The sequence below is a fragment of the Tauraco erythrolophus genome, chromosome 11, assembly GCF_009769465.1.
Source record: "Tauraco erythrolophus isolate bTauEry1 chromosome 11, bTauEry1.pri, whole genome shotgun sequence".
NCBI classification, from domain to species: Eukaryota; Metazoa; Chordata; class Aves; order Musophagiformes; family Musophagidae; genus Tauraco; species Tauraco erythrolophus.
The window spans coordinates 3,703,245-3,725,777 of NC_141475.1; the positions used below are offsets into that span (position 1 = coordinate 3,703,245).

At 45.1% G+C, this 22,533-nt stretch overlaps 1 protein-coding gene across 1 annotated transcript in view; it reads left to right on the forward strand.

Annotated features, from left to right (window-relative positions):
* INPP5D (inositol polyphosphate-5-phosphatase D) overlaps nt 1-22,533 on the forward strand; it is a 61,857-nt gene that overhangs the window by 9,725 nt on the left and 29,599 nt on the right. The window lies entirely within an intron of this gene.

The following is a 22,533-nucleotide window of genomic DNA, read 5'->3' on the forward strand; positions in this document are numbered from 1 at the left end:
CCAGAGAATGTAAGTTGAGTTGTGGTCTCAGGATCCAGAAAGTACCAGGATTGAGGGCAGGAGTTTCAGACCTTCTGCTTATTCCTATTCTGCTTTAGGATCCTGAACGAGCCACTTCCCCTTCCTCTACCACATTTCAGCCCTTGTTTTCTCAATATAGATCATGAAACTTGGGGTGGGGAGGGAGGCATGATCTCTTACAGCTGCAAGAAGTGGGCATGGGTTTACTAGGAGGCAGTGGGGGCTGTAGCTTTCCCATCCTCTTAGCATAGCCAGTGCTACATGGGTGTTCCCTGTAAAATGAAATGGAAATGCCTGTTGTACCCATGTGCCCTAGCCTGCCCTGCTATTCAGAGTGGGTCTACATTTGTTCCTTCCTATTTCAGATGACAGTTAGTATCCCACACTAGAAATACTGATTTCTGACAACTCCATGTGCAGCTCACACGGTTCACATGCCCCACGTTACTTATGTATTTCCTGATGTGCTCCAGGGGCATCAGTTCTTTGAGATCTGCACCAAAGAGGCAGCATATCTGAAACTAGAGTGATCAGGTTAGTGAGGACAGTTGAGCACTGGCAGCTTGTGTTCAGCTGTGGGCCGTTGATAAGAATTGTGGATTGGGTGTCCTGGGTGCAGACACCCAGCCTGGTTCCCTCAAGAGGCACCTTTGGGTGACTCAGGCTGTTCTGAGAAGCCCCCTCAGATGCAGCTCTGCACAAACACAACTGTATTGCCGCCAAGGCCAATTCCAGGCTCTTGATGCTGTGCTCCAGAGGACTGCGCGGTATTCTAGTTGGCCTTGCCAGTTTCAGCTGGTTTCCCCGGAGCTGTTGAGATACTTCTGCCTTGCTTTCCATGGCATTTCTGTTTCTGAGGAGAAACTGGCAGCAGGACACTCTACCAGACTTGACCTGGGTCTGTGTGCATTACTATAACGTGTCACCAAAGCTAATCCGTTTTCCCAGAGCACCGTGCAGAGGAACCTGCGCAGGCTCTGCAGGCTGCTAGCGTGGGTGCCAGCACTCAGCTGGAATGAATGACCTGTCATTCTGATCTGGCTCCACACCTTATGCTGCAAGCTGTTGGTAGTAATACTCGATTTTTTTCCCATCATCTGATAGATCTCAGCCTTATTGTCCTATATAATGTGTTTTGGCATATTGTGCAGGTATGATGATGTGTTTTGATGGTAAGACAGGTGTCCAGAAGGTGATAGGATGTTTATCATTATTTACAGTACCTAGAGCGGCTGCTGCGATCAGGATCTTACTGTGCCAGATAGCTCACAAGCAAAACATCCCAGGCGGGGACAGTGTTGGGGAGACCTGTGGGCCAGGGAATGGGTACAAGTAGCCAAGTCCTGCAGCAGCTCTGTGGCAGAGCTGGGATGGGAGCCCAGCCCTCCTAATGACGTCCTTGCTCTTTGCACTGGCACTGTGATGAAGAAGGGAACTTGTAGAACCCTAACTCTGAATAGGTTTGGGGTGTAAGTTTGGTAGCTGCTTTGTCTTTTAGGAAACAAGCATGGAAATGATCATACGTTGGCTTTTCACCTGAGGGGACAGAAGAAGGGAAGGCCAGAGGTTACCTGCAAAGGCAGCTACGCAACCTTATGTGCCCCGGATGGGTCTCAGCACCCTGGGCAAGCACTGGCCCCCTCCTCGTACCCCAGCTGCCCCCAGCGAGCGATGCTGAGCATGCAGCCCGGCCTGCAGCCTCTCCTAGAAGGGCACCGACACCACAAGTGATGAGTGGAGTTGAAATCTGAGTTCAGAGCAGCGTGCCTGTGTGCAAGCAGCTCTCCCGAGAGCTCTCGGCTGCAGGCAGCTCCCAGGACCTGCCAGCTAAGCCATGGTGCAGGCTTGGCATGTAGTTCTGTACATTACAACCTGGGAAGGTGCACGTTACGTTTCCCAGTTTGTATTGGATCTGTAATTGTTTCTGCCATGACAAAGGGCCTGTTTCCATGCACAGCTATTGCATTTGTCCGCAGATCGGAGCACTGCAGCCGTAAGAAATCAGTGTTTCTCTCTTCTGTAGCAACGGGCAGCTCTCATACTGGATCAAGGTTTATGAACGAGCAGATGATGTGGCTGAGGTCAGTCAGCTTAGGCTTTCCCGGCCGCACACACCTTCACCTCCTCACCTTCTAGTTCGTAGACAATTTTGCAGGGTATTATTACAAATAAATATGTCCTCATCTCCTCTCTGGGGAGGGATTACTGGACTACTGCTGGATCCAGACAGTGTTATTAAGACTCCAGGGATCTTTCTGAATGAAGGCTTTTGAAATCAACCAGATTTGTTAATGAAATATGGTCTACTAGCAGTACACCCAAACCAATTTGTTAGTTTCTCTTGAGATCTGTGTTGTGATTGTGAGGGACTTCTCTGTTTACATGTTGTGGGATGCAGAGGGATTGTGGTGGAATACCTTTGTATGCTGGGTTGCCAGGAGCTGTAGATTGAATATCAGGAGTAGGCTAAATCAAGTGTGTTGTTAACTCATATTTTGAAGACGCACCACCTCTCGTTTCGTGCTGCTTATTCCAGTTCTGTGGGAGAGGCAGAAGAAAGGGGCTGGTTTCTTCTGGCAAGAGAGAGACGCAGTGAGAGTTGTAATTGAGGCTCAGAGCAAAACAGGCCCATGTTGTTGGCTGCTGTTCTTGGTACGTTGTTCCAGCTGGGCCAGACATTTTTGGTTGCTTTTCTGTTGGTTTTGGATAAAACAAAAACTACTTCATGTATATTAAAAGATCTGAGTTTTGAAAAGAATAGTTTTCCTGTGCAAGGACGTAAAAGCTATTGAATAGGATGGAGTTTTGACGTTTTAAAAAATCCCATTAAAAAAGAAAGAGTCTACCAATGCTATGGAATTAGATCAGACGTTAAGTTAATATAGCAATCAGTAGATGCTTCTCATTTCTGGGTTTATTTTAAAAAAAAAAAAAAAGACATAGAAAAAATTCAGTACCAAATCCTGAGATTAGTGTGTATTAGTTACAAATAATAGGCCCCGATCGTGCAATGTGACCTTTTTTGCCTGCAGAGTGCTCCTTCCTGAAGCTAACAAAGTTGTCTTCCTGCCCAGATCTGGGCTGTTGTCTGTCAGGCATTTTTCATGGTGACAGCAGGTTCAGAAGATGTGTAATATCACAGCTACAAACACAGCTCTTGTGACATGACAGCTCTCCCTCTGCCACTCTGGGGATTTTTTTCACCTTTAAAGCGGTGAGTTTCTTCACATTTTTTTTGAGTCTTGGAGGGTGGATTTCATTTTTCTTTTTAAAATTAGAGCTTGGTCCAGCACGAATGGAATGGTACTCGGTGTAATTTTTTGCATGGTTAAATTAACTCTTCAAGTACAGGTGGCAGAAAGGGAGGTGCACATTTTTGCATTGAGGCTGAGGAAAAAAATATTTGCATACGTCCTTCCAGCATTTTGTGACATGCTAAGTGATCTGCCATTGGCTTTCTGCATCTGCAGCAACTGCGCAGCAGTTAGCATAGTCAGGAACCTCTCTTTCCTCCATATCTGGAATCAAACTGGTATCCCCCCAAAACATACCAGGCCATAGTGGTTACAGTCATAGACTGTTTTTCTTCAAACACAAATATAAATTCTTTCCTTTCTTCTCTGAGGCTGCTGAATTTTCTCCTTCCCTTCCTTGAGCCTTCAAAATACAGGCAAAGAAATCTGTGGCTTGGATGAATCAAACTTGCATCCTGCTGGTGAAAACACATTTAAGGAAGGGATGGGAGGAGGAGTAACAAAACCCCCTGGAAACACAGGATCTGTAACAGCAAGGAGAGATCATTGTCCTTAGGCTGAGAATAATTACTTATCAAGATATCTGTTAGCCTGCAGCTCTCACTGTAGTACAACACTGAGAAGTTGAGACAGGAAGAGAGCAAAAAAATGTACAGTTACGTAGAGATCCAGAGTAGGGGCGTGAGGCTGGAAATCAACTGCCCCCGACTTAGCTTAGCTGCTGCCTGCCTGTCCGGCAAGTCACAGCTGCGGTCCTTCAACCTTCTTCTCTGTAAAAACAAATATGATTTTCCCTTGCTCAAATGGGGAGGCATGATTAATGCAGAGTTGTTGAAAGTTTGGAGACTAGCTGAGTGTAACCATGTTTGTGCAAAGAGGGACGGAGCAGCAAAGGAGTCCTTGGGAATCATAAGGTCATACTAAACACTAGAGACAAACTGACGACACTAAATCTGTCTTTCTAAGCCGGACATTTATGGTCAGTTCTTGCCGTCCAGATTCATAGGAGGTAAAACTTTCCTATGCTGTCAGTTAAAGCACCTCTTGTATACTACTACCTGAGATGTTAATATGAACCTCATCACTGCACAGTCTGAATTCCTTGTGATCTTAGCATCTCCTCAACGAGAGGAAGTGCTCTTGTTCCCATTTTACAAACAGGGAACTCAGTCCTAGTCTGTTAAGGAGGATTGGATTACCAAAAAGTAATTTGAAATAGCTGTCCCTTGCTGACTTTCCCAGGATCAGAGGATGTGTGTGATACATAAGTATTCACACACACATCCCTCCTCATTTTAGATGTGCAATCAAAGCTGTCAGATACTCAAAGCTGAGTTGTATCTCTAGTCAGTAAGGAAGAAACAGGTTTCTGACCTGGGTGGGCTGAATTGTCCTTGGCCCGTCCCCTGTTGCCTGAAGAGCCCAGAGAAGCCCCTTAGACTGCCAGACTTGGCACGTAAGGGGATTCCTATTACAGCTGGCTCTTGTTCAGTGCGAAAAGACGCTGAGGTCAAAAGCTGCTGTTGAAAAACTGTGGTACTGCCCTTGCCTAATGCTTTACCCTGTATTGCCTTTATTTGCTGCAATTTTAAAAGCTCACTGTCAAGACTATAACATGTCTCCTGAGTGAGGATGATTGAAAGAGGTGGTGAGAAGGAAGACGACACTGGAGTTGCTGGTCAGTAAATGCAGACTGGTATAGGGTAGTGTGGTAGCATCTCTAAAACCCCGTGGAGTTTGGTGTCTCTAAATTTCTGGTTCATCTGAAATAGGAGTTCACAGCTGGTGTTATCTGATGGCCGTTCAGCAATCTAGCTGCTACGCGATCAGTCATTGCTCAGTGGCAGCTAGATTGCGTCTTAGCCTGTCACATAGCCCTTGATAGGTCGTTTGCAGGATCAAGCACTTACCTCCTGCCACTCTGAGTGAAGGCTGGGGGGAGATACCCTGATGGACAGATGTCAGCGTCGCACAAATGGGGCTGAGAGAGAGTCAGCCTTGTAGTTCTGGGAACAGCTTTAGCTTCTTGCTAAAGGTGGAGTCTCCTTACGAAACTGGGGCATTTGCAGAGCAGGCTTTTGGTAGCTCAGTGCCATGGACAGATTTTTATTCATCGTGTGCTCTAGCCTTCTGTGCTGTGCGGCACAGTCTAGTCTCTGAATTTGAGGAAGGCGCAGCGTCCCAGTGCTTTGCTGTGGGCATGACCTGGTGCTTCAGCTCAGTCATGTAACGTTCCCATCCTGCGACCCAGAACTTGAACCAGACACGTTTGTCCGCCACCTCAGGGCTCAGGCCTCCCCGACCACTGCTGCTTCCTTCTGGCAAGGGTGCTCTTGCCTCCTTCTTGCCAACCAAACCTTGTGGTTTGTTTTCGTGTTTTTTTTTTTCTTTTATTACCCTTCAGTCTGCTTTCCCATTCATGCCACCATCAGAGCTCTTGCCTCAAGCCGGGTACCTACCTTCAGATGTTGTGAGCTGCCAAAGATTGAGGCTCCAGTCACCCACAATGCCTTCAATAGTGTTTGTATTTTTTGGCTGCTCCACAGGAGAGGGCAAAAATAGAGCTTGACTTGAGCCAGGAGTAGGAACTGCTTTATGTTTTCAAGCAAACTGAAAAATTAAAAAAAATGCATTCAGGTGAAATGTTTCCTTTTGGTGTTGAGCTTTTCAGAAGTTATCGCAGTGCTGCCAGGATGTTGAAGAAAATTGTTGTTTCAGATGGAAGAAATGGATCATCCTTTTGAAAAAGTCCAGATAAGCAATTTTGAACTTTTCACCTTTTTTTTTTAAAAAAAAATTAATGGGACAGAGGTGAGTTGAATGAAGACCATGTCTTGCATTGCACGTGCTCCAACCTCCTTCATTATTTTAATAAACTTTTTTTGGTTTTGTTTTGTTTTGCTTTGAGCAAAACTGTTTGACCAGCTCCAGGGTTTTGGTTGGCAATTTCTGTGGATTACCTTGTTGTGAGAAGGAACAGTGAAAAACTGCCGCCTTCTTGTGCTGCGTAGGAGAACAATATGGAAAACATTAGTGTTTTTAAAGTTACTGCCTTTTTCTTTCCACTTCACCTTCCCGGGCTGTCCTAGCTGCCCGTCTCCTTGACGGAAAGCAGCGGTGTGTGTGCATCTTCCTGTGCTCTGCTCCGTGGGTAAATGCAGGAGATGTTTATTTTGCAGTTCTGGTGCCAGATCGTCATTTTTGCGTGTGAGCACTGCTTGTGTCTGTGCTGAAATTCACCAGTGATGTAACGGGCTCATTAAAAATTACTTATGCTCATAGTTACTATTTGTTGCAGAGAAAGAGTCTGACCCTATCTACTTGTACGTTTTGCTGACTTCAGTGAAAATTATAGATGCTCTAGCAGCACTGTTTTACATTGAGTGATCATCTAGCTGCTTTTTTTTTTTTCTGGTAAAATTTTCTAGTCTGATACGAGGCTGTGTGCAACAGGAAACAACTGGTGCTATGTGAGCAGTTAGAAAGCAGGCCAGCAGCTGTGGCTCACTGTATCAACCGACGCTGAAGCTGTAGGTTACCAGTGTACTTGCAGCACTGGCTCCCAGAAGGTAGGAGAGCCAATACATACTGTATATAGGGTTTCCTCCTGAAACCTTCCCTTGCCAGCACACTTCTAGAAACCCATTTTGGGAGAAAACATCTAGATTTGTACTCTGCATATGGTTTGGCTAAATATGCCAGAAAGACCAAGTCCTCTGTCCTGGGACAAGCAAGACACACAATGAGAGTGCTGCCTGTTCGCCTCAGTCAGTCAGCAGGATTGTCCTTTCCTCCAGGCAGAATTTGTCCTGGATTACGTTATGAGTCCTCCAGGGTGGAGCTCAGCACAAAAGCTTCATCCGGTGCGCTAACCTGCTCTCAGTGTGCAGACATACGGCTGCCCATCCTGCCAGCATGATCTGATAAGAGCGTGAGTTTAGGTCAGTTCCTGCATCTCTGGTGTCACCACTGTTGTCACCAGTGTCTGAGGCAGTGTCTGGCTGAGGCACATGCAGTTCCAAGTCCTTTGTGAGCCCTTTGCAGAGAGAGGCAAAGTTTTTGTCTTCCTCTTTGATACTGACACTGTAATCTGAACTTGCTCTGCAGCTCTGACGCGTGTGGCCAAGAAAAGGTTTTTTGTAGTAAGGATTTTGTGATTTGCCTTGGATCTATCCATATCTAACCAAAACTTTTCTGCTAGGAAATTGAACTTGAGCTGGTTTCAGTGGGAGACAACACAAAGCAAAATCCTTTAGGTGATGCTTACCCTTTCACAACGTTGCAGCCACTTATGACTGCTGTCAGACAGCTATGTTAGGATTTTGTACTTGCTCAAGTTGATTTCAAAACCTTATGGTCTCTAGTGAGGACAGGGCAGGCACAGACCTGCTCAAAATATCACCTACAGACTGCACGGGGACTGTAAGACATCCATGGTCTGCTTGCAGCTGAGAAGCATCGGGCACTGTTGGCCTCCCTCTGCGTTGAAGGGCAGGAGGTGACCAAGCATCCCACCAAGGAGGATGTTTGGTGGTCTGGGACACGCCGGCTGGACAGCCACCCCCTCCAGGCAGGCAGGGTGCGTGTATTTGGGCTGGTGTGCTGCCAACGTGAGAGGTGCGAGCACCATGCGGTGCATGCCAACGTCCCTGGTAGTTACAGGGAGACAATCAGCACCTGTGTGGCTGCAGGGGAGAGAAGGGGACACACCAGTGCATGAGGGACAGAGGGGCACAGGGGGCTTGGAGGGAGTATTTCAGCAGGAAGCAGAGAGAGGGTCTCCAAGGGGAAGGGAAAGAACCAGGAGGTGCAGCCCACTCTTAAGGTGAAACTGAGTGGTCTTAGCAAAGCTTTGGAGTTGGAGACCCCACTGAAGAGTCAAGAGCCTCATTGTTATGCATAAAAGTTGGATTTTATGCATAACAGTAAATTTCAAGAAAAGTTAATGCTGAGAATTGAATTGATTTCACTGGAGTTACTTACTTGTGTAAGTAACTTGCTGTGCTTGTGGTACACTGTTGGTACTGAAGGGCTGATCTATGATTAGGGTGATTACTTTCTTGGACAGAAACAAGGGACAAGTGGACAACCAGATGATACTTAGGAGCAATGTCTCAAAACATGGTTAGGGAAACACATTTTTAGTATACCCAAACACATAATTTAATTACATCAAGCTTCGTTTTATTACTGAAAATGGTAGATATTCCAATTTGAATATTTTCCCATATAATTTATTGTTGATTTAAATCAGTTTGTAAAGCTCTTTACAGTCCTACATGTAAAGACTGTAAATAATTTGCAGTCAGGGCTCAGCAAATCTGTGTACTTCACGTTGCTGCAAACTATCCGCATCTGTTTATACAAGGAAAATGTTTTTTCCACTGCTGCATCTGAGGTAGGAATAAACGTGACGCGTTTCACAGGTTTTGAAAAACTGAAAGAAGCAGCATTTAATAAGAGAACTAGGTATTTCCTGAAACATGCACATTCCTGCTACTGAATCTCTCAGTTTACAAAATTCTTCATACAAACAAACCATATCCAGCTTTTGTCTAGTTTGAACCCTTCCAGAATGTTTCCAGTTTCCTGAAAATATTAAAAAAAAAAAAAAAAAAATCAGAGAAGATGACTTAAATCAGGTTAAGTGTTATAACTATTTTGTTTTTCAAGCTTCTAAAAATGAAATCAGATATTTGAAAGCCAATACATGCCATGAATTGAAACCCCTTTTCCTTTATATGGATGAGCTTTCAGATAAAACTTCACTCCAAAGAATGAAATGCCAAAGAATGTCATCAATTTCTCTTACAGTTTGCCCTCCAATAAATGTGTTATGTCATAAAGCCTTCACCATGCTTAAAGAATTGAAAATTGCAAGTAGGCAATCATCACTGAATGTACAAAAGCAACTTCCAGGCACTGCAAATAGTTTAAGGTTCGGAAGATAAAGATTAGACCTGTTACACAGTAATCAGTTTAACAGTTATTGTTCTAGAAGAATAATTGTTTCACCTTATTATCCTCTCAAAAGGCTTTGACCACCCACAACCACATACCCAGCAGCAGTTTCCTGCCCCACTGGATCTTTCAGTTCCTGCTATGAGAGCTTGAATGCGTGAACAATCGAGTTTGCTCTTGGCACAGAACTGGGGCAGAGACTTTGACTGGGGGATGGATGACTGGGAGGTGGTGGGAGCCTCAGCCTCCAACAGCACAGAAACCTTCTCCAGCAGCAAATATACTTTAGGCAGTTCTTGCTCTCCCTTCACCTCCCCGCAGACATTTCCATCCCAAATCAACCATTTCTGTGGGCACTTTTAAAGGAAGGAGTAATAACCTCTGCTCATGGACTGAGAACTATAAAAGAGTGTTTTTAAAAATAGTTTTTTTCAAATTAGTTAGTCTGCGCTTGAGAGGCCAAATGTATTATCCTAATTGAGGTGAGCACCTTGGGAACACACACCTCAACATCTCCAGGAGTAGCAAAATAAAAATTTTCCTGAAACTCTAAGCCTCTTCTGTCAGATGAGGAAAAATAATTGAAAACTTATGCAACCAATATTATCAACAAGATAATATTCTCATTTTTCAGTAATTTGATGGATATTCACTTTAATATTATCAGTCACATAGCATTTACATCATTTGATTGTCTTATGCTTTTAATATTTTATATTTCCAAAGACTTCTGGTGAAGCTTCGTAACTGAATTAAAGTATTCAGGGAGACAGCTGAATGTCTTTCAGCTGTGCGGTAATGAAGCACTACATTTTATTGCTTCTGTGCTTTGAGGCATGATGGGTCACAGAGAAAAGTACTCGTTTTCAGGCAAGTCTTGAGTTCTTTTCTCAAAGAAAGAGAAGTTAATATATTGTTGATGCTCTATGAGGCTTTTCATCCTGATCATTTAAGATAGGAATGAGTCTTGGAAACATTGCCGTTGAATTTGTTGACAGTGAGTCTTACGGCAAATACCGCCATCTGTACAAAATTGTTTTCTGCGCTGGTTACTGACAAGGTGATGCCCTTTCTTCTTTAGAGATGTATCTTTATTTGCTGCTGGGACATATCATTGCAGGCTGCGTCCCCCATGCAGAGATGTAACTCACCGGGCAGGTCACGAGTAATGCTTAGGCTCCAGTTAGATCTTGCTCACTCAATCTGCTCTGCAGACGTAGGGAATGGGACCACTAGACCTTACATGCACTGCAGCTTATCGCTGATATAAATATAAAATGTAAAGTTACAATCAGCTGTAAGTAACGACATGTTCAATTTAAAGTATTGTCCTGGTTGCACTTGTTTTAGGTAAATGGGGTCTGCTCCACCAATACTTTTCAAATTTACCTTGTGGGGGTTGAAGCTATTTCATGACGTTTTAAAAGAAATTTAGAATCCTTTAGTTTTCAGATTGCTGCATAAACACAAAGCACAAAAGGCTTGATTTCAAATGACAAAGTGGTTTAGGGAAGCGAAACAGACTTTAGCAAAGATAGCTCAGATTCAGTCATTTCAGAGTCCCTCTGAGAGAATGAAGTCAGCTTTCAATTGTTCCCGAGTCTTTGCCCTGCTCTCTGACTTCTTTTGTCTTCAATTTGTAACTTCTGCCAGAGCTTTCCATCTTGGTTCTCCTCTGAAAGTCTAAGTCAGTTCCCTCTGTTCCATCCCAGGGCTCTGAAGCTCTCCTTTTCCAGTATTTTAAAAGGTAACGCCCAGCACAGCCGGGTTCAGCAAACCCCATGGGCAAAGTATAGCAAAGCTCCCTACGTGCTGGGGTCGCTCTGCGTTAGAGGGCTGTTAAGCCTGAATTAAAATTTCCAGATAACTCTGCATTAGACCTCATTCTCCAAAACTTGACAGGGCTGTAGCGACCTGTGTGGTTTAAAAGGTTTAGTATGTAGTACTCTTTGTGATCGAACATGGTAGAACCCACATGCAGCGAGCACCAGCTGTTCGCAGAGGCACTAGGTAGCCTTTCCAGAAGTTTGTCTTCGTTGTATGCCACATCCCTGTATATGCAAAACCAGAAACCTGGGATTGGGTCCAATTTTAGGGGGCAAAGTTTAACAAAAAAATTTGTAACACCACGTCCGCTATTTTTATTTCAGAGGAGCAGTTAAGGGGAGAACATAAAAGGAAAGGCTTTGAGGGATGGTTTTTTTTGTGGTTAGTTTTGTTAAATGACGGTGCTTCTTCAGGCTGGATTCTGTATCTGTTCAATTAGTGGGAATGGCTCAGTGCTTACTTCTAATCAAGAAAGGGTTTGTCTTTCTCATGCAGTAAATGAATGAAATAAGGGACAGTCCCTTGAAGGAAAGGATGAGTGGTTGACCTTAGTGCCACAAAAAGAAAAGTTGCTGCAGTTTAAAGCCGGAGAAATTTTGCAGGCTGAAGACAGGAAATTGTAACACTAAGGTGCTCACCCTTATCTGTGTTTGCTTATGGGTTTTAATTATGCAATCCAAGAAAGTTATGCAGTATCATGTGGTGAATGCAGCTATTTTACGTGTACCTGCTGCCTGCATGGCTTTGGTTCAGCAGTGTATCTTCAGTAAGTGTAACTTCTTTAATCTTACATTTTCTCTTTTCCACTGGATATTTTACATAATTCATGCCTATTTAGCGCTTGGTGTCTGTTGAAACTGGGATTCATTCTGCACAGAAGACAATAGGGAAAGCAGAAAGCTGATTATGGATCCTCCGCTGTCTGCCTGCACAGCTTAGAGGAAACCTCCAGAAATGTAGTGTAGGACTGATCTCAGCTGAGGGGTCCTGCCCTGCTGTGCAGGCAGAGCCAGTGTAGGCACACGTTCACCTGTCTCCGGGAAAAGTTCTTTCTTGTAGGACTTCAAACCCCACACGTTGTTGCTTGGGAAGGTATTTATTGCCTTCTATAGAGGGAAAAGCTGAAAGGCACTTGGGAATTTCCACTGAGAAGCAAGTATCAGTAACCTGCAATAGTTTCCCCAGCTCAGTTACTGTCAGCAGTGAGCGCTGACAAAATCAGAACGATGACCTCCACAAAGCACCTTCAGAAATGATGACTATGTTACATTTGCTGCCTTGGTTGCCTTGCTCACTCTTGAGGACCTGTGTTTCCAGCTTGTCTTGGTAATCATTAGAGCTAGACACTTTATGAAGAAATGGAAATGGAAGTTTTCATTTGACTTCAAGTGCTGAAGCTTTTCAGTGAAAAACCAAAAAGCACAAGGCTTGTGATAAAATTACAAAAGGTGTTAGAAGTAGCGTACTCCAAAACTTTTACTTAAATTCTACCCACATGCTACAGAAGTGCTAAAAAAATTGCATCGGATCCTCATGGATCTGCAGTCCTTGCTCATTCATCACCAACTCATCTGACTTGCACCCTGTAGCTAAATTTAATACCAGTCCCTCATGTTCTGTCATGGTACCGTACTGTTGTTTGCTGGTTGTTGATGTAAATCTTATTTATTATAACACAGAGAAATGCTGAAAGGGTTGGTTGCTCAGGAGGTTTCTCTCGATGCTATGATTTGGATCATTATATGCTGTGTTGGTTAAATCTGTTTTGATGCCTAGAGTTTGAATGGTTTATTTAGTGTGAAGGACTACCTCAAGTACGTGCTGTTGGTCCTTTCTGTAATTGCTTGCTGTTCTTACTGGCTTCTATCTAAATATATTGGTTAGATATTTGGTAATTAACATACTTTTTATGTGAACTGTGGCGTGCTGGGGCAGAGAGGAATGGGGTCCCTAAGTAGGATCTGAGTACGTTATTTTTATGACCTGTATCTTTATCTTGTGTAGGAGAATGCTGGTTCTAAAGACTTCCATAGGTCCTCTACCTTCCAGAACTTCTGTTTTTCTTTAGGATGTAGAATTTTAACAAGGAACTTGAGATAAAAATTTGGCAGCCAGCTTTACTCTACTGAGAACTCCTTTCAGTATCCCTTCTCTTCAACAGCCTCTTTTATTTTGCAAATGTCCCAGTTCTGCCATGGGAGCACTTCCTACCTGTGAACATGATCAATCTTTGAGGTGCCAGAGCGAAGCCTGAGTGGGATCGTTTAGCAGAAAAATCTTGCAGGGCCAGAAGAGATCAGAAGTGGCAGATGCGACAGGCAGGATCTTTTTAAGATTAACTCAAACTGGGCTCGCAATCCACACATAGAATGTGTTAGGCATTTGAAACTGAGCATGAGCAAAATGCATTGTGCTTCCCAAGTCTTTTCCGTGACATTGTGGATAGGAAAAAGTGAGATGGCTGTCTTGGCCAAAATTGGATCAGGACGGACTTCAGGTTTTAATCTAGGTTTGCAGTGTACCAGACAATTTGGCAGTGAAGCCATGATGTGCCCTCCTGCCCGGTTAGCAATGGAGGCAAGAATGTTTGTTTGCACCCGGTTGACTTGTTTCCAGCTAGCAGCAATAGGATTCGTATTCATGCACATGTTGCAAGCAAGCAAGCAGCAAAGTAGGTGCTGAACTTGAACAAATGTTTGTGCAAACTAGTGTGAGAGTGGAAGTTCTTTAGTGTTCCCATTTTTTAATACGTTTAATAAGAACGGAATTGTGATCCAGTGCCAGTAATTCATATACAGTGTCTCTTAAATCAGTATTACACTTAAAGAAATGGAGCTTGTGGTAGAGGCGGTATGTAATGGTGCCCCTCATTTGAGTTGCATTTGAGGAACAGAGGGAATTTTATAGGATTGACAATGCAGTAATTTTCTTTTATTTTTTCTTCTCCTCTAACTTCGTTTTAGCTGTTCGGATGAATGATTTTGAGCCAGGAACACAAGCTAGAACTAATACATACTTAGTTGTTATTAAATTGTATTTCCATGTTTCCTTCCATGAATAATCTCTTTCAGAAATTCTGAAGCCCTCTTTCCCAGAACTCTCTGATTTCCATGATTTTCACCTAAAGTCTTAAGTGTAAAAGGTCACTGTAGCAAAAGTGACATGAACAAGCAAACTTGAACATCAGGACCAAACCGTATGCAGAATGGGACAAGAAAGGCTTCATCACCTCTCATCTCGAGGAGGCAGGGACTATTCACCTTCCATTCTCTTCAACGTTATTCAAGTTATATAATTTACAGCTGCGCTTACCCTGTGCCATTCTCAAAAAAATTTACATGATTTTTTTCCAGGTGAGGAAGCGCTGCTCCAGCCATCCAGCAGCATCCTCTGCCCAGGTTCCCCAGATTTCTCCCCTTGCCTCTTCTCCCGTGCTTGGTTCCCCTGCCAGGCACTCTCTCCCTGAGCTTTACCTGGCATCCGAACTCCTCTGCCAGCTCACAGGTTCCCACCACTTCTTAAAATCCATTCTTTTACCTGCCCTCCATGTCACAGGATCCTCCTTTTCCTCAGCCACGTACTTAATGTACTCCTTACTTAGCCCCACATTCTTCCCAGCCCTGGGTGTTGCGTTCAAAATAGAGTACGTTTCTGGGTGGCTTGTATTTTGGGAGGTAGCTGTTTCTCCCAGCTGTGATTCCTGTCTGTGATCCCATTCCTGTGAAAGGCTCCTGAAATTTCTTAGCACAAGATTTGATCTAAAAATAAGATTTTTTTTTACTAACAAAACAAAACTGAAACACAAACAGGTTGCTTTAAAATGCTTTAAAAAATATTTTTTCAGGAATTTCTTAGCTCTTAGGTTCAGCTCTTTAGTGAAATATAAAAGCTTGCCTACATGAGAGCCAAAAGCAAATTTAAAAATTCCACGTAGACTTCCTAGCTAACAGACAGTCTTGAAGACAACTTTTTTCCAAGCCAGGAAGCCTAAGAAATTTTTTTTCAAACCTAAAAGGAAAGTAGTTCCTGCCAGCCTTTCTCACCAAAGTAGAAGTGACCTGATTTTCAGCTTCCGTTTAAGCTGGTGGGTATTGCAAGAATTTTATAACTTTGAAAACTTACTGACTGTTACTGAAATGCCTATATATGGGTTTAAATACCTGTTTTAAGGCATTCTGGTTAGAAAAGATCGGCCTTAAGCAATATAACCAGATGACCAGTTTCCTAGTTCCTCCTTGTGCCTTGACTCAGGAAAGGAAAACACTTCCTCTTCCTTCTGAGGGCCCCAGACTTCCTGTGCCATCTATTTATACAATTGTTGTAATGAACCCCAAGTTAACCACTTCCTTGCCTGGCTTAGCTTAGGCTTTACATCTTTTAAATCTCTTTTCACTTGATGTCTTTATACTCCTCTTGCAACTTCTCTTGAAGGTGTGTTCAGAGCTGCTTCTCAGCCAGCACATACATGGAGTATCTTTGTCAAGGTGTTCTGTTGGCCAGATGGCATTGCTTGGAGATGATGAAGAGGAGGAGACAGGCTGGGCCCTGTTTGCCTTTTTACACCAGATGCAAAGGAAGATTAGATGATTTCAGCCATACAAAAACCTGTTGAAAAGTTTAGGTGGATGAATTTGGAAAGGGGATCACAAGATTTAACCAAAGACTAGTGATTAAAGGCTTTAGTCATACCTGTTTTCATGAAATGAAGAACCCAGAAGCCTATTCAGCATGAAGGCTGGAACAAGTTGTAGCTAGTTGTGTTAAACTCTTGTACAGAGAAATTGATAACTGTAAGGACCTGCAGAATTAATGACAGTTTCTGGAGGACAGGAGACACCAACCAGGACATCCTGTGGGAAAGGAGGTTTCCAGCCAAAAGGCTGGAGTCAGAAGTGGAAGATCTGAGAGTCCGTAGTCTGGAATGCAGCTGAAATGGCAGGGCTGGTCATGAACAAGCACGGTCGTGTTCAGTTTTACCTCTCTCCCTCAAGGGTATAGCAGGATCTGGACCAAGAGGCAGCAAGCAAATTTGCAGAGAGCTTCCTTCAGTTGCAGAATTAGGACCGCAGGAGGTCTTGCCAGGTCTCTGAGCCCAGTGTTTGCCTTGTTTTCAGGCTGAAGCAGGATCAGGTGCTTGCAAGCCAGCTCTGAGAAATGCCTGGGTACTGTTCACTGCGATGCTTCCAGAGATGTGGACACACACTCTCCCTGTGACTTTACTGTCTCTGCCTGGCAGGGTTCCTTGAGATCTAATCTAAACCTTCTCTGCTGCAAAGTCAGCCAGCCACATCTGCTGTCCTTGGGGAATTTGCAGCACAGCTGGTTGCCATCTTCTTCATGAGAGAATTTAAAACTTGTAAGACTGCTGCTGTGATGTCTCTGGGCTGTGCCTTTGCCAGACCATACCACTCCCTTTCTTCTGAACTTTCACTGTAGATCACATTTTCCAACTCATTAGCCATCCTTGTTATTTTTCCTTGGGACTCTCTATGGTATTTTTACACCTTCCTTAAAAAGTGGTGCCCCTAGCTGGACACAGCAGTCCAGCTAAGGCCTCATGGCACCCAGTAAAGCAGAAGAGTTTCTTCCTGCATCTTATGTCACACTCCCATTAATAGATCTTAGAAAGACAGGCTTTTCCTGATGCAGTTTCTCACTGTAAAATTGCCATGCAGTCTCTGATTCACTATTATCAGATTCCTTTGTGCAATTCTGCTGTTTTATGGGCTCGTCCCTATATTGCATATGTTCTCTAGGTGTTTCTCTGTGTTATGGCTATCGTCAGCACAAAGCTGAAGTACCAGCAATGATGCTGGAGGAGCTGCCCATGGAAGGAGAGCCTTCCCTCCATGTCGCTCCGGTGTCCTGTGAGCTGTGTGAGCACGTTTTCGGGGATGTGATGTGTTGCCATGGAGATGATACTTGCCATCTACATTTCTAATGACTTGAAAAATTCACTTCGCAAATAAAAAAATCATAGAATCATAGAATGGTTTGGGTTGGAAGGGACCTTCAAGATCATCTAGTTCCAATCCTCCTGCCATGGGCAGGGACACCTTCCCCTAGACCAGGTTGCTCAAAGCCCCATCCAGCCTGACCTTGAACAATTCCAGGGATGGGGCATCCACAACTTCTCTGGGAAACCTATTCCCGTGCCTCACCACTCTCATTGTAAAAAATTTCTTCCTTAGACCTAATTGAAGTCTCCCCTCTTTCAGTTTAAAGCCATTGCCCCTTGTCCTATCACTACACACCCTTGTCCAAAGCCCCTCTCCAGCTTTCTTGTAGCCCCTTTAGGTACTGGAAGGCTGCTGGAAGGTTTCGCTGGACCTTTCTCTTCTCCAGGCTGAACAGCCCCAACTCTCTCAGCCTGTCTCCATAGCAGAGCTGCTCCAGCCCTCGGATCATCTTCATGGCCCTCCTCTGGACCTGCTCCAACAGCTCCATGTCCTTCTTATGTTGGGGACCTCAGAGCTGAACGCAGCACTGCAGTGGGGGTCTCATGAGAGCAGAGGTGCAGAATCCCCTCCCTCGACCTGCTGGCCACGCTGCTTTGGATGCAGCCCAGGATACGGTTGGCTTTCTGGGCTGCCAGTGCACGGTGCTGGCTCATGTTGAGCTTTTTATCAACAAACACCCCCAAGTCCTTCTCCTCAGGGCTGCTCTCAGTCCATTCTCTGCCCAGCCTGTACTTGTGCTTGGGATTGCCCTGACCCACATGCGGGACCTTGCACTTGGCCTTGTGAACCTTCATGAGGTTCTCACAGGCCCATCTCTCCAGCCTGTCAAGGGCCCTCTGGATGGCAAAGATCCAACAAGATCTATCCTGTGATAACCCGAGGAAATAGTTACTTACCAAACGAAGGCGGGGGGGAGGCGGGAAGTGGATTTCATTGTTGCGCTCTGCTCTGCTCGAGTGGCTCCAGCTTGCTCTGTGCTGCCTGTCCTGCTCAGTTTTGTTGCAGTTCTGCATCTGCTCCCTGTCTCAAAAACCAGAGCAAGTCTGCATAAAGTTTAGGCTCTGTTTTGCCTTTCTCCTGTGGTTGTCTTGAGAACATTTTTTCAGAGTGCACCATCAGTCTCTTTTTTTCCTAAAGCGGTCCGCAACCAGATGCGGACCGACTCAATGCCTGTGTTTTACTATCCATCACTGCTTTTCCTTCCCAACCTATAAACCTTTGCCACAAGTTCAAGCATGAAGAAAGTGTGTGTCCCAGCTGCGTGCCGCTCTCCTTGCTTGCTGGCAGTGAAAATGGTTTTACCAGCCTTCAGGTAGGTCATCCAGCAACCTGAGCGCTGGCTGCAACGTTACTGAACCAGGTGTTCTGTCTTAAACTGATGCGACTCAGACATCACCACTGCAGTTCCCAGACTAGGGGGGAAAGTCATGTTGCCCTGCGGCTGGTAGCAAACTTACGGGCTGTTGGATTTGGAGGGGCTCACATGGCACTCGTCACTGGTGGTATCCGAGCACCCTGCAGTTGTGTGTCAAACAATGCGAGTAATGTCTGTCACGCAGGCTTCGTTCTTGTCCTTTCCCCAAGGGGCGAAGCAAGTGCAGTGAGGTCATGCTTTTACTGTTCAACTCCCAGTTCAAACAACATAGAGTTTTTGCTGCATCTCTGTGCAGAGGGAGGCAGTGCAAAGCAGCCTGCCCCGCTCTCTTGGGGGGAGTTGGGGAATTTGGGGGGGTGTCTTGGACTGAGAGGAGCTCATTCTGTAGTGCAGGCAAACAGGCAGAGAGGGTTGTTGGGCATTGCTTTGTGCTGGAGAGGCACAGCCCTTCCCGCACGCTTCCTCTGTTGAGGTCCTTGCAAATAATAATTGTAATACAAAAGAAAATGAGAGAGAATAATCCAGCGATCTTTGCTCTCAGACTCTCGTGATGGCAAAGCTGATGTGTAGCGAGGTGGTGCCACCACTGCTGTGGATTTTGTGGCACGGAGGAGAGCTCTGGAGCTCACCCGCCGTGAGTCAGCATTGGGCAGGTTTGAGGCTCCCTCATCCTTCCCTCTGTGCTTGGCCACAGTTGGTCGGAGCTCATGACCCCACCGGTTCCATATTTTTATTTATTGCAGCTCTTGCTGTGTCTGTGCAGCTGCTTGGGACACACGTTCAGCTCCCTGATGAATTCTGTCTTAAAATATGAAAGCGCCCTCCTTTATTTTTACTGTGTGCTCTGGGGAGTTGGTCCTTTTTGTCCTGGATGGGCTTGGGGAAGGTGGGCTTTCAGAGGAGCTGGCGCTGCCAGGAGCAAGGCTGCCTCTCTTTGGGAATGAGTGGGTGGATTCAGATGTGTGCAAAGCCCAGCTCCTCCACATGACTGCAAATCCCAGTCATCTCTGAGAGAGGAGATTGTGGGATTCATCGAGAAAGGCGGCTGGAGGTGGTGGGCTGGCTGCCTGACCAGCCAGCTGAGCTACCAGGGTAGAAGGGGTGCGTAACGGCGAGGCCTCCCTGTGTGTGCATCCCACATGAGCTGGGGCTTATGGCCACTCCTGGGAATTTGAGCTGGACCACAGGCTTCAGTCCGCTCTTGACATACCGTGCAATGAGTTAGAGGAAGGAGGCCTGTTACAAAATGCTTCTTCTTCTGGTTACCACAGAGACCATCACGGTTTCAGAGGCTGAACTATCCTTGGCAGCAAAAAGTGCTAATTCAGCTTTTCCTCCCACTTACATCGAGGCTCCATTTGGCCTGAAAAGAGCTGTGCAGGGCAATCCATCTTCTTGCAGGCGCCCTGGGAGAGCAGGAGCTGAGAGGCAAAACAAGGCTGGGAAGACAGTGTTTGGGCACTGGGGGTGGGAGGGATGCTGTGCAGGGGCAGGATGGAGGGATGTGGGGAGAGTCATCAGTCTGGGGGTTCTGGGGGAGTGGGCAGACAGCGAGGTCTTTGGAAAGTGAAGGAGGAGTGTGAAGACTGCTTTGGAAAGAGGAGGAGCAGGGTAGGCTGCAGTAATTCAAGAGATGGGAGAGAGCATCGACAGCAAAGCTTTCCTCCTGCAAAGATGCAGACGGCAAACCCTGACCATCCTGGTTACCCTTGGTGTGTTTTAGGGTCTGAATGTGCACTCTGATGGAGCTGATGCCTTTTTTCAGGTGTCCTTTGGCGTAGCTTAAGGCAAAGCAAACCATCACAAGTCTTGTCCCTCGTGAGCTCCAGCCTGTCTGTGGGTGCTGTAGCTGGGGGACAGACCACAGACCAGGCAGATGAAATCCAGAGGAGGAAGACTGCCATGGGCTGGGCACGAACACTGAGCGTGCTGCCGCCTTGCAGTCAGTGCTGCTAACAGTGCACCCTGCTGCCAGGGCGACTGCTGGTCACAGCCATGGAAATAGCCACAAAAATGGGGATTTCAGAGCAGAGGAGGGTACTGCAGGGAAGGTGAACAGAGAAACATGGAAGCAAGTGGCCGAACTATTCCAGGTCTGTCCCAGTGCAGCACTGAGACTTCAGGATCCTTTCATATGATGGATTAGAGCTGAGTGCTTTTTTTCCTTGATGGTTTTCCCTGATTCCCGGCCTTCACAGTTGGCATTGAGAAGCAGAAGAGTCTGGGAGGACCAAGACACTATTTGCATTAATTAGCGTAAACCAGAAGTAATTCTGATTATGCTGAGTTTGTGCTGCTCTAGCAGAGCCGAATCTGGCCCACGCTGTTACAGTCCTGTGAAGTCGTAACCAGCGATTTGTTTCAACACCTCTGGCCTCACAATATAATAATATATAACAATATATAATATAATATAATATAATATAATATAATATAATATAATATAATATAACATAACATAATATAACATAATATAATATATATTATATATATAATATAATATAATATAATCCAGTGTTTGCCCTAGGACCGCTTTCATGCTGAATGTGATGTTTTCCATTGTACAAGAATAATAAATCTTGATAAACGCAGAAACACCTGGGAAACAGAAAAGGCAGCTGTACAGGCAGAGAGAGCTCTCAGAAACCTCCTACATATTTGTTATGAAAATGTGTCTTGCTGTGCCTTTAAAAACATGCAGGTGTAGTTAAAAATGAAAGGTATTTTTAATGGCAGGCTTGAGGGCACTGAAGGCTTCAAACGTGGTTCAGTAGGGAAAGCGCTGTCCTAATTTCTGGCCTGAGATTTTATTCTTTAGGAGAATTAAAAAGAAGTCTTGTTGCTGCTAGGACTCACTGGAGACATTTTTCTGTGTTCTGCTTGTGGTGGTTTATGCTGGCATATTCTCCTGTCTAATCTCTTGGTTTTGCTACAGTTGCCTTTTAAACAATAAAGTTCGCAGATAACAAGAAACTGAGCAAACACAAATGGCAGGTGAATAAGCTTGTTCAAACTTGTATTAAAACTTTGTGCGTGTTAATTTTTGCAGCCAATAATTGCAATTCAAGAAGAAATTAAAACATCCTGCCTGTTAGTCAGAGGCAGAATGTCTAACGTGGCTGCATAACAAGTAATTTCAAATTGGAGGCAAGGCTTTAATTTGTTATTAACTAACCACATTTCCTGTGCAAAATCTAGCTTTATGCGTGTAAAATACTGCAAGTCAAGCCTGCTGTTAGGTGGTCAGGTCTTCCTTTTGATTGCCCACTGCTGCTGTATCCCCATGTGTGAACAGTTCCCAGTGTCGTTCTTTTAAGTCAAGAACAACAGTCTTGAGGGGCTGGAAAACATCTACTCTGCACCATTCTGCCCCTGCTCCTGGATGTTTTGCTGCATGTGAGGACAGGGCCACCTTGAGTTGGTTTCTGTGAGAAAACCTCTCGTCCAGAAAGAGCACCCTGCCAGGAAGAGCACCCCTCATGAAGAGCGATCGGAGCTTCTGTTACGTGTTGCTGTTGCCTTGGGTTTGGATGGTACTTAAGCGCAGTTCTGGAGGTAATGCAGAGCTCTTTCTTTTGGTCAGGAGGTCTGTGCTGAGCCATGACAAATCATTTCTCTGGCCTTGGCAGGGCCTTTGGTTGAAGCAACTGGGCAGAGCTGCAGGGGCGGCAGCTGTTCCTGCCTGGTGAATCCAGCAGATTTACTGGTCACGCCGATGCGTAGATATAATTGCTCTGAAGCTTTGCCTCTGAAGACCTCTAAAACCTTATCCCTGTGTTTGCCCTCTGCAAGTATCCATTTCCTGAGATTAGTGGCCAGGGCTGTGCTAGAAAGAGGTTTAGTCACAGTTAAAATTCAGCTGGCAAGCTTGGCGTCATGCCTGGTGCGTCCTCAGTCCCGAGCATCAGCTTTCTAAATCTTCATCTGAGCGTTTTTTTGGTTTGTTTTTTTTTGTTTTGTTTTGTTTTGCGTGACAGTACCTTGCTAGCTTGTTTCATTTGAACCTAGTTCTGAGCCTTTGAACCCTGGAAGGGATGCTAACGTCTAGATTTAGCCGTGTTTATCTTGCAGTTTCACAGAAAAACTCTTCCTGGATACTACAAAATATAACATAGTCCAGGGGTTTTGCGCTCAG